The sequence below is a fragment of the Rhinatrema bivittatum genome, chromosome 4 (genome assembly GCF_901001135.1).
Source record: "Rhinatrema bivittatum chromosome 4, aRhiBiv1.1, whole genome shotgun sequence".
NCBI classification, from domain to species: Eukaryota; Metazoa; Chordata; class Amphibia; order Gymnophiona; family Rhinatrematidae; genus Rhinatrema; species Rhinatrema bivittatum.
In genome coordinates, this window is record NC_042618.1 from 474,781,208 (window position 1) to 474,797,556 (window position 16,349).

General features: G+C 45.7%; 1 long non-coding RNA gene across 1 annotated transcript in view; it reads right to left on the reverse strand.

Annotated features, from left to right (window-relative positions):
- LOC115089210 overlaps positions 1 to 16,349 on the reverse strand; it is a 257,159-nt gene that overhangs the window by 64,979 nt on the left and 175,831 nt on the right. The window contains exon 6 of the long non-coding RNA XR_003856029.1: positions 15,388 to 15,523. This is a non-coding gene — a long non-coding RNA (uncharacterized LOC115089210). The remainder of the gene's footprint in view (positions 1 to 15,387; positions 15,524 to 16,349) is intronic.

Sequence of the window (16,349 nt, forward strand, 5' to 3'; positions counted from 1 at the left end):
CACGTGATTCCCCGCGAGTTCCCTCCGGCACCCTCGTTCAGCCCAAAAGGAACTTTTGGCCAGCTTGGGGGGGCCTCCTGACACCCCCAAGCTGGCCAAAAGTTCCTTTTGGGCCGAACGAGGATCCCGGAAGCGACCCCGCGGGGAATCACGTGACGTCGGCGTCACGTCGGAGTGACGCGGCGTCACGTGATTCCCCGCGGGTTCACGCCGGAACGCTCGTTCGGCCCAAAAGGAACTTTTGGCCAGCTTGGGTGTGTCAGGAGGCCTCCCCAAGCTGGCCAAAAGTTCCTTTTGGGCCGAACGAGGATCCCGGAAGTGACCCCGTGGGGAATCACGTGACATCGACGCCACGTCGGAGTGATGCGGCGTCACGTGATTCCCCGCGAGTTCCCTCCGGCACCCTCGTTCAGCCCAAAAGGAACTTTTGGCCAGCTTGGGGGGGCCTCCTGACACCCCCAAGCTGGCCAAAAGTTCCTTTTGGGCCGAACGAGGATCCCGGAAGCGACCCCGCGGGGAATCACGTGACGTCGGTGCCACGTCGGAGTGACGCGGCGTCACGTGATTCCCCGCGGGTTCACGCCGGAACGCTCGTTCGGCCCAAAAGGAACTTTTGGCCAGCTTGGGGGGGTCAGGAGGCCCCCCCAAGCTGGCCAAAAGTTCCTTTTGGGCCGAACGAGGGTGCCGGAGGGAACTCGCGGGGAATCACGTGACGCCACGTCACTCCGACGTGGCGCCGACGTCACGTGCTCCTCGCAAAGGATTTCAGAAATGGCGTCCTCACTCCTCGCTGGATCACCAGGGAGTTGTGGTAAGTCTTTGGGGGGGGATTAAGGAAGGTGAGGGGTTTAAATTTTTATTTTGGATCAACAATCGCGATTTCCAACTTATTCAACATAGCTATGTTGAATAAGTTGGAAATCCGATCGTTTATGTCTCATCACTTTTTTAAGTTAAAAAAAAAAAAAAAGTAGCGTTTTACATTTATGTTCAAAACGAATGCACACCCCTAGCAGAGGGGACGTAATTTCTGTTGGGACTCAAAGAGGTATTGAGTAATGTAAAATTGGTGAGTACTTATTTTGGAGGATAGCATTGAGGAATGATATGATTTTCATTCAAACATTTGTTGTCCTTACCAGGCGGCGTGTTGGCATGACGTTTGGGATGCTTTGCTTTAGCCATTGCTGATTCCAGAACGATTGAGTTGTGAGGAAGATGAGCTGAGTTGTATATTGGTGAATTCCTCATGTGGAAAACGGCGAGTCCCACATTTTCTGAAGAACACTTTCTAAAACTGCATGTGGTGGTAAAACAGTAGGTTCATGAGGCATGTCAAATATCTTTAAAATGAAAAGTGTCTCCGTACGGGAGTCTGACACTTTCCCTGTTTCTACCTTGAGGAGTGCCCTCACTTTCTCAATAAATTTAGAGTATGTGAGGTCCTCCGGTGGAGAGTAGGGTTCTGGTAAGGTGTCTGGTGGGTCTGACGGCATGCCCGTGGAGGAAGTGGGTGAAGAGACCTATGTGATTGGCAATTCCGGATTGTAAGGCTGGTTTGGAGTTGGAGTTGCAGGAATAACTTCACCTGTGGGGGATCTCCCTTGAGGAGAAGATGGTGGTGGAGAATCGTGTGGTGGAATATTCGGCTCTTGCATGGATTCTAGATCCTCAAAAAAAGTAGATAATGCTTGAGAAATACAAGACATGGCCTTTGATGCCAAGGAACCTCGAGGTGTAGCATTGTGACCTGCTATGGAAGGTTGGCGGGTAGGTAATGCCGCCAAGAGAATGTCTTTCACATGTGCATCCACTGTCTGTTTGACAGTGGAATATCATGGGAAGGTTTTTGTTTTTTGAACAACGGTTCCTGCAAAATCAGGGAATGCCTTCTCCGTTTGGAGACCGAGGACAAATCAGAATAGATGGAGTTGGAATTGATGGAACTCTCCTTACAAGAAGGAGAAGGCGAATCAGAGAGATACTCCACATCTACATCTGTGTACATTGCTAGGGAATGAGACGAGTGACCCGAGTGCACTGATGGTGTTGTTGGTCTGTCCTTCTGCCCATGGTGAGTGTTCTAAGGCGGGTGGAGAAGATGAGTATGAACAACATGGTTCTTGTGAGGAATGCGCCGTACGGTGCTTATGATGATGCGTCTTCTTCTTGTGTTTTAATAAAGGTACATGCGTAGATGGCGTCGTAGGGTCCACCTGCATCGATAGCGTCATGGACAGCGCTATATGCGTCGATGGCTTCGTATATGGCACAGCTTGCATCAATGGCTTCTATATGGCGCAACTTGCATCGATGGCATTGTGGACAGCGCAACTTGCGTTGATGGCGTCATGGATGACGCATGATGCGTTGATGGCACTATAGCCGGCTCCGTATGCATCGACGGGGTCGTGGATGGCGCATGCTTCAAGTGCTTCATGCGTCGATCATGCCTCGTGTGCTCCAATGGTGATGGCAACATACGATGCGAGGAGCCGGGGACAGATCCCTGTAACCCGGATGATGCAGGTGTTTGTTTTATGGTAAGGGGAGTTGTATTTGACCCCTTTTCCGGTTTTCTGGGCACTGTAGGTGAGGGATACCTGAGCCCCTGACTTTGTGCACTCTCCTGTGGTCCCAGGGAGGAGGCCCTTTTCTGGTGCGCTGATGGTTATTTCACCCAGCCGGGTGAAGACTGCGTCGATGGGGTTGGGGCATATGAGCCCAACGTCCTGAGCTGGTCCATGCGATCCCGTCTCTGCCGGCGCGCTCGGGGGAACATCCGTCCGCAGTCATGACAAGATCCCTGGTCGTGATCGGGCCCGAGGCAAATATAGCAGTAATTATGTCCATCCATGATGGACATAATTTTACCACATTGGCAGTATTTGAAACTGGATGGTTTCGGTGCCATTTTAATGAGAAAAAATTGCGAAAAAACGTATTTGAAAAAGTTTTTACTGAGAGAAAAAAGCCCACGTGCTTTTGGCCCGCGGAAAAAAAGAGACTGAGGAGGAGATGGCTGATTCGCGCGGGAACACACCGCGCAGACGCACAGAGTTCAAGCTCTGTGATTCACTGAGGGAAGCTCCGCCTACGAAGGTCGCGACATGGTCCCATACAATGGTTGATTGTTATTGTTTCAATGTTCTATGTAAAAAAAAACCCCGGTCTAACCTCCCAGACCAGGGCAACCTTCTCGTTACATGTAAACCAGATTGATTTGTATTGCATACAGGAATTCCGCTTTTATAAAAATTAAAAATAAATAAATAAATAAATACATACATACAGCATGGCTAAATCAGCCTGCTATCGAGGGGAAATGTCTTCATTAGGATAGCACTTGTTTTTCAAATGTAAGCTTTTGGGCTCTGTGGGTCCCTATGCACTATTGCCTGAGGACAAGGAGGTATCTTAAAGCATTCATTAACTGATAAAGGTATTATCGCTACCAAAGTACATACTAAAACCATAAAGCTATCTTTTTCCTTTTATCAACCACAGATTTCCTTGCTCTGCATGGAAATTTCACTCCAGTACATTGAATAAGAGGCCACTAATGTGCTGTTTTAATTTAGATTTAACTGGCAATTCACAATGAGTTTATAATTCTATGAAATTTTGACAATGCTCTAGAAGCTCACTGGAACACATCATCTGTACCGATTCACATCCAAGCAACACACCTAGATTTAATTTAATTTGACTCAACAATTTATCAATTGCCTTTTCAACAAAAGCTGTACAAGGCAATATGTAATCATAATAAAGAAGCGTGACAATATGCACTCATTAATAAACCCATTTGAGTGTGCTGGTGATGTGTTTCGTGAGCTTCAGCTGCAGCATCGGAGCTCTGAGTCCCCCTGAATGCAGATGGCAATGTGTTTAGAAAAAAGAGGCATTGCTGTATGTGTGTGTGTGTGTGTGTGTGTGCGTGTGGCAGTGTGTGTGCGTGTGGCAGTGTACATTTATGATTAACATGTTAAAAGGTTACAGAAAAACTATGTGGTTTTCACACTGCACAGCTCGTGTGAAATTGACTGAATTATTTGAATTATTTTTGGTTTTGGGTGACTGATTACTGATGAGACATGTGACTGCAAATAGCAAGATTATCAAAGGGATAGTTATTAAGCACTATAGGAATGTAATGATCCCATCTTCACCAGGGGCCACTGGGACCTAATCAATACTTGAAGGCCTAGAGGAATACATAATATCAAACATGATTAAATTATTATTTTATGAGTTTGACAGTTGCTTGTTTTGACTGTAAATATTATTATCCTTAACATAAGGCTTGGGGTAATCTCCCCTGCACGGAGCGGCAGTTACTACCATAAGAAACTTGCTGGGCAGACTGGATGGACCATTTGGTATTTTTCTGCTGTCATTACTACGTTATGTTACATTATTAGTACTATTACTGGCATTGTTTTTAGGGTTATTTAGGTACTTTTATCCATGCAAGCTGCAGCTATGCTGCAGAATACAAGCAAGCCATGACAAAATGCTAGAAAAATGAAGGGGGTTCGATGGAACTTTTATCTGACTCAAAGTGGCATGTCTTACGTTCTTGTTATGTTCTTATGAGAAACGGGAATTCTGCTTCAAGTATTTCCTGGTGCCCAAGGATGAATCACTGAAAGAAATAGTCCCTGCTCCTCCAGTGCTAGCTTTCTGGCAATCACCTCATCAGAAGCAAAAACCAGCAAGCTTCAAACAGAAATTCAGAAAGAAGAAAATGGTACGAAACCCTGCAAGGCAGCGTGCTGCAAACTTACTATGCCAGCATATTTCACAGCATCCCCAGAGTTACCACATGTGAAAGACATTCAGCATAAGAGGATCCTATTCATGCTTTTGTATATATTATCTCTTGCAGAAAATGTGAAGAGGGATGCTACATTAACAAATCAGGCCAGAAGTTGGGTTTCAGTAACAACCCTAAGCAGAAGGCATGGGGGTAACCTGCAAGGAGTGGCAGTTATCACCCATAACAGAAGGCATGGGGATAACCTGCAAGGAGCGGCAGTTATCACCCATAACAGAAGGCTAGGGGGTAATCTGCATGGAGCGGCAGTTATCACCCATAACAGAAGGCATGGGGGCAATCTGCATGGAGCAGCAGTTATCACCCATAACAGAAGGCTAGGGGGCAATCTGCATGGAGCAGCAGTTATCACCCATAACAGAAGGCTAGGGGGCAATCTGCATGGAGCAGCAGTTATCACCCATAACAGAAGGCTAGGGGGTAATCTGCAAGGAGTGGCAGTTATCACCCATAACAGAAGGCTAGGGGGCAATCTGCATGGAGCAGCAATTGTCACCCTAAGCAGAAGGCATGGGGGTAACCTGCAAAAGGCGGCAGTTATCACCCATAACAGAAGGCTAGGGGGCAATCTGCATGGAGCAGCAGTTATCACCCATAACAGAAGGCATGGGGGTAACCTGCAAGGAGTGGCAGTTATCACCCATAACAGAAGGCATGGGGGTAACCTGCAAGGAGTGGCAGTTATCACCCATAACAGAAGGCATGGGGGTAACCTGCAAGGAGTGGCAGTTATCACCCATAACAGAAGGCATGGGGGTAACCTGCAAGGAGTGGCAGTTATCACCCATAACAGAAAGCATGGGGGTAACCTGCAAGGAGTGGCAGTTATCACCCATAACAGAAGGCATGGGGGTAACCTGCAAGGAGTGGCAGTTATCACCCATAACAGAAGGCATGGGGGTAACCTGCAAGGAGTGGCAGTTATCACCCATAACAGAAGGCATGGGGGTAACCTGCAAGGAGTGGCAGTTATCACCCATAACAGAAGGCATGGGGGTAACCTGCAAGGAGTGGCAGTTATCACCCATAACAGAAGGCATGGGGGTAACCTGCAAGGAGTGGCAGTTATCACCCATAACAGAAGGCTAGGGGGTAACCTGCAAGGAGTGGCAGTTATCACCCATAACAGAAGGCATGGGGGTAACCTGCAAGGGGTGGCAGTTATCACCCATAACAGAAGGCTAGGGGGTAACCTGCAAGGAGTGGCAGTTATCACCCATAACAGAAGGCTAGGGGGTAATCTGCATGGAGCGGCAGTTATCACCCTAAGCAGAAGGCATGGGGGTAACCTGCAAGGAGTGGCAGTTATCACCCATAACAGAAGGCATGGGGGTAATCTGCATGGAGCGGCAGTTATCACCTATAACAGAAGGCAAGGGGGTAATCTGCATGGAGCAGCAGTTATCACCCTAAGCAGAAGGCATGGGGTAACCTGCAAGGAGTGGCAGTTACAACCCTAAACAGAAGTCATGGGGGTAACCTGCAAGGAGTGGCAGTTACAACCCTAAACAGAAGTCATGGGGGTAACCTGCAAGGAGTGGCAGTTACAACCCTAAACAGAAGGCATCTGAGTATCCTGCACAGGGTAGCAATTACAGTGGTAAACCTGTTGCTAGGGAGACTAGCGTGACCATTTTGGTCTTTATCTGCTCTTCTGCACTATGTTACTAGGTATGTAATCTCCAGAGAGACATGGCTACTTGATGATATCACCTGATAATATCATAAGAACATAAGAACATAAGAAAATGCCATACTGGGTCAGACCAAGGGTCCATCAAGCCCAGCATCCTGTTTCCAACAGTGGCCAATCCAGGCCATAAGAACCTGGCAAGTACCCAAAAACTAAGTCTATTCCATGTAACCATTGCTAATGGCAGTGGCTATTCTCTAAGTGAACTTAATAGCAGGTAATGGACTTCTCCTATCATGCAAGCACATGTGGAAGGACACTCTATATTTAATGTAATGCTATAATTTCCCTGACTTGTAGGGACAGCAGTAGCTACGCTAGGTAAGAAGACTAGTAAATAGTAAATGGTATAACAAGGAACTTTGGGTCCAATAATAGCAACTTGATCCTCCTGAGACTGACCAAAAACTATTAGATAATTTTAATGCTAAAGCCAACAAAATATCCCAACCCACATCCAAAATAAGAATATTTCACTGAATTTTTCTTCGCCTCTCATAATGCTTCCATGCATACATGTAAAGCAGCCTGTTAACCTATGATTCCAGGACAGTAAAAGCCCCTTTATCCAGCACTTCACTGTCCAGAATGCGCAGTACTGACACCTCACATGGATTTTTCTTTTTTAATTGCATGACTGCACGGAGGTGAGGGACTTCTACGGAGTGTGGGAGCTTGCACACACTCTGAGGGCTGAGGAAAGGAGGAAGGGACTTCCGTGGGGCGGGGAGCACGTGCAAGCAAACTTTTACAGCCACACTGAGCACTGCGGTGAAATCAGTGCTAGCTGTCTGAGCGTATTTCTTTGGCGCAGGTGCCTCCGCGGGACGTAATAAAGGATGCGCATGTAAATGAGATGCATGCAGAAAATCCACGCAGAAGTAAAGCTCATGCAAAAACATGCAAATACGTGCACCCAAGGCCCTATCTCTAATAGACTGAGCTGAAACCCACGCTGAAACTCACCTTAATTTGGTGACCCGTGAGTGGTTCTTGGGACAAAAGTCTTCCCTTTTTATAAAACAGTGAAAAGGTTAGTGGTCCAGGAGTGGAACTGAAGGTGGGTAGAGCAATGTCTAACCCTTTCGTGTTCTGTCTCAGACTGCGTGCCACCCGTGCCGGGCATGCAGGCACGAGCTTGAACTGAAGTCCTAACTGATGCACAGCTCTCTGCAGAGCCCATGAATAGTTAATTGCCTCATTTGAATGCAACTTGCATTAAACAGGCCGCTTGTTATAAAGTGGGCTTATGCGTGCATTTCTCCCACAGATAGTGAAGGGGGGAGGAAGCATTCAGGGACGGGAAACAGCAGGGGGAGGGCAAGGAACAAAGGGCACTTTCAGGCACTTGGCATACTCTGCTCCCTTTATTTATTGAATTACCAGCACTTCTGTTCCACTGATCCTGAATACTACCCCCAGCTGATTAACTGGCACCACCTATTCTCCATGTACGCCAGATAATGGGGCCTTTATTGTATTCAGAATTGACATTTTTGGGGTTCTGATCTTTATTTCGGACTAATTATGACCCGTACACCTACATGTGGCACATTTCGGGTTTTTTCTTAATGAAGAGAAATATATCAAGCCGCTATGAATGAAGTGGGATACATCTTTGATTAGTTAAATTAGATTAAGACTACTCTGTCTACCCCCCCCGTACCCCGTCACCAATTTTATGGATTGGTTGTTGCATCTTGTCAAAAAGACGATTTGTTTCTGGGTACAGAAGTTACAAGCTTCATATATTTACAGATCCCCATTTCTGGTGGCTAAAGCGGTAATATCAGCACATATTTTTAGATTCTTTATTCGGTAGCTGAAACAAACCAAATCATGAAGCATTTTACTTTTAATTCTGATTATCTCATTTCTGAGGTGATGGTAGTGCTTACATTTTTTTTTTTTTAAGTTTCTCCTATATACCAGGGGAGGGCAATCTACAGCCCATGGGCCAAACCCAGGTCGACAACAGATTTTTTGCTGGCCCTCCTCCTCCTCAATTTGCCCCATTTGATCCGGCCCACCAGCACCTCCGATGTCATCAACAATGGCCTGACATCGCAGGCCTTTATTGAGGACTTGGACCTAGATGTCAGTGGCCGGAGGTGACGTCCCCCTCAGAGGGAGCAGCGGAGCAGGAAGAGGAGGAGTGGATCCTATACCAGCACCAGAGAAGAGAGGCCTGTGCAGTCCCTGGGGTCCCCATCCCACCAGCGGTGAAGAAAGGAAGAGGCCCGTCTCTTCAGTTCACTCAGTGGGCAAACTGAGCCCATCTCATAGTCTGTGCAGACCTCACGGTATTAAAAGCTTGCGAGGGTAGCACTTTCTCTGTGCTGATTTCACAATACATGAGATCAGCATGGAGGAAGTGCTACACACACAAATTTTCAGTACAGTGTGGCCTGCAAAGAGGAGAAGCAGCAGAGCGGGCTTGGGTGGTGGATCAGCTCCTCCCCAGAATGCAGCAGTGGTGACAGTGGCAGCAGAGGGGTGAGTTTTTGGGAGGTGAGTTGGGGTTAGGGGGGTGTTGTTACAGACACATTCAGAGGTATTCATAGTAAAGAATTATAGCATAATAAGTGATGAAAAGGAGTTGACGTATGCAACGCAGCTAGCACTGCAGTGTGCAAATCAGCTCCTCGTTAGACTCTCTCTCGCTCTCCCTCTCCTAGGCTCTTGTGCCTCATGAGGAGCAGTAGCAAAGTTACTCAGGCGGTGTAAAACCTGTGGTTGCACACCTCAGTCTTGGACACGCCCCCGGAACACCCATGACCCGCCTCCTTATTCTGGGTAGCCACACGTGCACGTACGCGCGCCCTTCCAGGCTTCTTAAAATGTGCGTTGCTCAGGCGCGGCCCACATACGTGTAGATGTGGCTGTTTTTGCACAAGCAATGCTTATAAAATCTACCTCTAAGATTTACAGTCTTAAGTTTCTGATTGTATCCCCTGTCTGAAGAAGGTCTCCATTCTCTGGTCATTCACAAAATCCCTGAAGCGTCTCCCTCAAGAAGACGCAGTTGAAGAGTAAAAGTACAAACACCCCTACATCCAGCCTCCTAAAGGAAACCAGAGGACTGGGCACAAACCATTTTCTTTCTTCCAATTAGTTACTTTAAATGATATGAAAGATTGGTTAAGAAGAGGGTATTATAAACTAAAGAAATCCCAAAATTGCTCACTGATAAACAGAGACAGTTAGGAAACTGTTGCATAAGTTTGGAAAATAATGTAGTACTCAGAGTTTTGAGAAATAGGTGAGTTTTTTTAAGTTTCTGTAGGTGTTAAATGCATGACACTTGGAAGTCTGATAATTTGTAACTCAATAACTGCTTGCAGTCTCTTCAGTATTAACTACCTCAAAAGCCATTTACTGGCATTCAGTAAATGTAATTTGATAGGATTTTAAGGACATAAGACTTGCCATACTGGGTCAGACCAAAGATCCATTAAACCCAGTATCCTGTTTCCATCAGTGGCCAAGTCGGGTCACAAGTACCTGGCAGGATCCCAAGGGGCTAGAGAGATCCAAAGCTCCTCATCCCAGGGATAAGCAGTGGATTTCCCCAAGTCCACCGGAATAATGGTTTCTGGACTTTTCTTCCAGGAAGTTGTCCAAACCTTACATAAGAACATAAGAAGTTGCCATACTGGGTCAGACCAAGGGTCCATCAAGCCCAGTATCCTGTTTCCAACTGTTATGGTTTGAAGTTTTGTGGGCCCTGGGCCGAGGTGAGAGATGGCACCGCCCACGGGGAGGAGCCCTGTGAGCCTCACCGTCGGGAGGCGAGGTCTCAGCGGACGTCAGACACAGCTGCGGAACAGAGTCTTTATTAGAGAAGTAGAAAGGCACTGCCCGAGAAGCGGGAAGTGCAGGAGAGAGACACAAAGCCTGTGTGGTGGGGTAATGCCCACCCAGAGGGAAGACCCCAGTAGTGGAGCTCTGGCAATGGTCCGCAGAGCGGGGTACACCTATGAGGTTCCTCTGTAGTGACCTGAAGCAGGGTACAAGGAAGGGTCTCCTCACTTAGAGATGATACGGTAATGACCCGCAGCGTGGGGTAACCCGGTGAGGGCTTCCCACTAGAGCTGGTACAGCAGAAGTCCACAGCGCAAGGAACACCAAAGAGGTCTCCTCCTAGAGATGGTACGGTAGTGGTCCGTAGAGTCAAGGTGCTCACAGTAGAGAATGTTCCAGCAGTAGCCCCTGGGAGTGGGGCTAGGCTGAAGTCCAAGGCGAGAAGGCCCTCCGTGGAGCGGATAGCCAGAGACGAGGAAGGGGCCACCGAGGAGCGGGTACCCAGAGAGTCTCACGCCAAAAGTGCAGGAACTGGAACGGGAGGTCTGTAGTGAGCGAAGCGGATTCAGCAATGAGGGAACTCGTTGCCAAGTCGTCCGTGGTCAGGGCCAGCCGGCTTAAGTATCATGGAGTGAAGACGTCATCCGGAGGGGACGCCCCCGAGGTTCCCACCATGATGTGCTTAAGACTGGCCCTCGTGCGCCTAAGTGATCCCAGAGGCAAAATGGCAGTCGGCAGTGCCCACGCCATCCCGCGGACGCCAGGCAGGTGAGCGGTGGCTAGCAGAGGCCGTCACTCTCCCCAATGGTGTCAAGGCAGCAAGGAAAGAGGTGAGCATAAGTGGTCGCAGCCGTCTGCAATCAATGGGCATAACAGCAACAGTGGCCAATCCAAGTCACATGTACCTGGCAAGTAACCAAACATTAGATAGATCACAAGCTACTATTGCTAATTAATCACCGTACTAGCAGTTTATGGATTTAACCTCTAGGAACTTATCCAAACATTTTTTAAACCCAGTAACACTAACTGCTGAAACTATATCCTCTGGCAATGAATTCCAGAGGTTAACTATGCGCTGAGTGAAAAAGAATTTTCTTTGATTTGTTTTAAATGAACTACTTGCTAACTTCATGGAGAGCTCCCTGGTCCTTCTATTATCTGAGAGAGTAAATAACCGATTTACATTAACTTGTTCAAGTCCTTTCATGATTTTGTAGACTTCTGTCATATCCCCCTCGGTTGTCTCTTCTCCAAACTGAAAAGCCCTAACCTCTTTAGCCTTTCCTCATAGGGCAGCCATTACATGTCCCATATCATTTTGGTTGCCCTTCTCTGTACCTTCTCCATCGCAACTATATCCTTTTTGAGATGTGGTGACCAGAACTGCACACAGTATTCAAGGTGCGGTCTCACCATGGAGCGATACAGAGGCATTATGACATCTTCCTATTTTATTCACCATTCCCTTCCTAATAATTCCTAACATTGGCCAGGATTCATCATTCATTCGCTGCTGGCTTTCGCACTGAATAGCTTTTTCCTGGGTGGTAGCTCTTAATATGGAACCTAACATCATATAACTACAGCAAGGGTTATTTTTCCCTATATGCATCACCTTGCACTTATCTACATTAAATTTCATCTGAGATTTGGATGCCCAATCTTCCAGTCTCATAAGGTCTTCCTGCAATTCATCACAATCCTCTTGAGATTTAATTACTGTGCATAATTTTGTGTCATCTGCAAATTTGATCACCTCACTCATTGTACCTCTTTCCAGATCATTTATAAATATATTAAAAAGTACCGGTCCAAGTACAGATCCATGAGGCACTCCACTGTTTACCCTTTTCCACTGTGAAAACAAACCATTTAATGCTGCTCTTCCGATTCACCTTTGTCCATATGTTTATTAACCCTTTCAAAAAAATGTAGGAAATTTGTGAGGCAAGACTTCCCTTGGATAAATCCATGTTGGCTGTGTCCCATCAAACCATGTCTTTCTAAATGTTTTGTGATTTTATTCTTTATAACAGTTTCCACGATTTTTCCCAGCATTGAAGTGGACTACAGAAGGTTCATATACTCTGCTTGTGAAATCTAATCATGGAAGTTAGCATAGTTTACATTAAATGTTGATGGCACACATTCCCCTATAGATCACTTTATTTAAAAAGCTCAGTTCTCATATAAGTCATGATGCAAGAGACTCACTTAACAGATGTGGAACATGCTAAACTTAAACGAGTGGGTGGGGCAATGTTTTTATTCCTACGCCAGAGGGAAGTGGCAATTTTAATCCACAAACAACTTCCCTTTCAGATGGAACGCCATATTCAGGACGAGGAAAGCAGGTTTATCGGTGTAAGGTTCTCTGTTTAATTGTAAGGTGGCTCTGTGTATTGTGTACGCTCCAGATGTCTATTGTCATGCTTACTTTACAGCAATAATAACCAAGCTGCTACAGTTCCCGGATTATCAGTGGGTGGGGAACTTCAATACAGTAGTAAATAAGAACCGCAATCATAATCCACCAATAGCAATCAGAAAAGGGGATGACATTAAGGGTGTAAACGTTGTATGTCAAAGGCTGGAATTGATAGACACTTGGCGCATCTTACACCCAGGGGGAAGTAGAAAACATGTTTTTCTCGAACCCCCACCACAGCTACTCAAAGCTCGACTCTCTGTTAGTTGCTAAAGGTCTATTTACCAAGCTTACAAGTGCACCTATAGGAGCTATAACTATTTCAGATCATGCACCGGTAGCAGTTAAGTTAGAGTTGGGACTGTCAGGTCAAAAGTCTTTAACTGGAAGACGAACCCCAATTTATTTCAAGACTTACAATTTAATTCATATCTGCAAGAGAAATGGAAAGAATGTGTCCCTGAATGAAACACCCCCCCCCCCCCCCCCCCCGCTGAATTTCCATAACACTGTTATGGGAGGCAGGTAAATCGGTGATGAGAGGAGATATCACTGCATAAATGCTGAAATTCTACGACAGCCTTACAAGGGGCCCAAAATACGCATCAGCTGCGCTGTCAGATGCTCACAAGCAATCACTAGAACAGATAAGAGCGACATTAAATCAGCTTTTATTTCAAACGGCACAGAAGTCTCTAACCTAAGTACCACTTATATAAATACATAAATAAAGCCAGCAAAGTGCTGGTGAGAGTAAAAGGGCAATACTCTGTTATCACAGGCATCAGGGATAGGGCTGGAGTCCTCCAATACTGCCCAGAACATTGAGTCGCAATTTCTGGAATTTTTTTCAATCCCTGTATGATAAAAATCCTGAGGATGCTACAATTCAAGCCAAATTTTTTAAGCTTTTTCAGTGGCCAATATAAGAAGAACAACTAGCTATGTCCAATTCCCCTGTAACAGACTCATACAAAAACTGAAACTGGAAAAAGTGGCAGATTTGGATAGGGTGGGCACAGAATCCTGAGATTTTCTGTGCTCCCAGTTCTGACCAAACTATATAATGATATTTAGTTCAGGGTCATATAATCACAAGAAATCAACCAGTCCTTAATCATCGTCCTTCCAAAAAAAAAAGCAAAAAGTTCATATCATCCCAGTTCCCTAACCAATGGAGATTTAAAGCTATTGGCCAGTATCTTGGCTGACAGGACCAGTGCTGTGCTTCCAGATATTATTCAGCAAGACCAAACAGATTTTGTTAAAGGCAGGCATGGAGCACGAAATGTGCAGAAGCTGATAGCTGCCTTACATCAAAACAAATAATTGAAAGCCCATGGTCCTTAGTCTGGACGCAGAAAAAGCTTTTGACTCAGTGGCATGGTGATATACGTTCTGGGCTCTGGAGCCGCTTGACTTTAGTGGAGATATTTTAACATGGCTGAAAATACTATACCTAAATTCAACTGTCAGGCTTCTTATTAACGGTAACATAGCAGATGGTTTCCAGCTACGACAAGGCATCCGACAAGGCGACCTGCGGTCGCCCCTCTTATTCATTATGGTAGTGGAACCTCTGGCCATTAAAACCCCGGGCAAATCCCAGTTTTCAGGGTATCCAGGTTGGTTTCCACATTTTAAAAATATCTATGTTTGCAGATGATATCCTTCTTTTTTGGGGGGGGGAGACACATTTTCTGGTTTACCGATTATTAAAAACACTTTTTTGAACAATACCAAATATCTGTGGAATTAAAAATTACTTTAAATAATTAGGAAGCCCTGCCCTTAGATGAGGAGACACAGAGGAACTGGCAGGGATCGTCTCCATTTACATGGGCACAGGCGAAAATAAAATATTTCGGAGTAGGGGTGCCCAGAGATCTTGCGCAATTACAAAAAGTAAACGTTCCTGAAGTATGGCAAAGGGTGAAAACCCAACTGCGAGTGTGGGAAAACCCTCCTGTTTCATTTATGGGCAGATGTGCGCCGTTAAAGATGAGGGTCCTCCTAAGGATATATAGACTTCACATGTTGCCATCCTGCTTGAGGAAAGCTGATCTTTCCTCACCAAGATCTTGGTTCATTCAGTTCATCTAGAAGGGAAGACATCGAGCTATAATAGGATACGGCAGGACTATATCAACCCAAAAGACAGGAGAGAGCTGGATTTGCCAAATTTAAAGATATCACAATATTACTTGCCAATTGCGTTTTGCGGGGGGAATGGGGCCAAGGAAAATACAGTTTTGCGTGGAAGACTTGATGACGGGCAAAACAGGGCACTGGTCTCGCTTTTATTTGTTCCACGTTGCTGACGTTCCAGTAATTAAGGCCGGCAGCACGGGCATGGCATTGGACTAGAGAACGATGGAAAGTGCTGATCTGTAGTAATAAAAACGTTACTCCTGGAAACGAATGCAAGCATGCATTTCAGAGGTGGCAAAAGACGGGCATTCGATATATGTCACCTGACTGAAGGGTTAAATGCCAGTCATTCATGGCACTTCAAATTCAATTTGATCTGCCCAACTCGCAAGTTTTTGCTTTCCTACAATCCAGGCATTATCCACACTCACTGCACTGGACACAGGCTGAGCTTGCAAAGGAACTTACCTTTCCCAATGTAATCCGTGATCTGTATGAGGGAAGAAACTCAGTATCGCTATGGTACATGTTCTGCAAGCAAGATCTTGCCTCCTCAGCTCTCGATTCCATAAGCTCATCTTCCCATAAATGGAGGATGACAGATCTGTGAGTGTGATACAAAAATGTTTGCACCTGCTGCATAAATACAATACAGAATTGTGAGCCTGAAAGAAATGAAATATTACATTTTGTATCAAGCCCATGTAGATTATGTTCTTCGCTATCAAATGAAGCCAACCAGTACACCAGCCTGCTCTTGATGTCAAATGAGCACCGCCAAAGTTAGTTCACAGATTTTTGATACGCTCTAAAATAATTCCCTTTCGAGATGATATCTTATTGTCATTACAAAACTGTGTTGGATTGCAGAACCCCCAAAAAGGAACCATATTATTACTGGGCGATGTAATAGAGATCCTGGACCTCAATAAAGGTATGAATCTGTTTACATTTCTGGCCCTACAATCGGCATCTAGGTGTATCTTGCATCTATGGATAGACAAACTGCCACCTAGTGTGTCTTTATGGTAGAACAAAATGATCGATCTCATGCAGATGGCAAGAATGGATATCCTGATAAGTAAACGCAAGCCATCAGCTAACTGTGTGGAGGCTTGGAAGAGGTTTTACAGGTTTCTTTCAATTGATGTCATGTGTAATTTAACCTGCTTGGAATACTCAGTAGACTGGGTTGTCCACTCTGCTACCTATCCTGGTTAAAAATAATGCTATATGGAATATTCATATGAGCCTCCACATGATATAATAAACAATGATGATGCCGATGTGTGACTGTATTAAAGGGCATGAATTCCGCTTGTAAGACTGAAGGGCATGAAAGCATAAGCAAATAGTGGAATGGAGTGGTGATAGCAAATGGTATGAGTGAGGAAGATGTGGCTGGACGTATGGAGTAGGGAAGTTTAGAA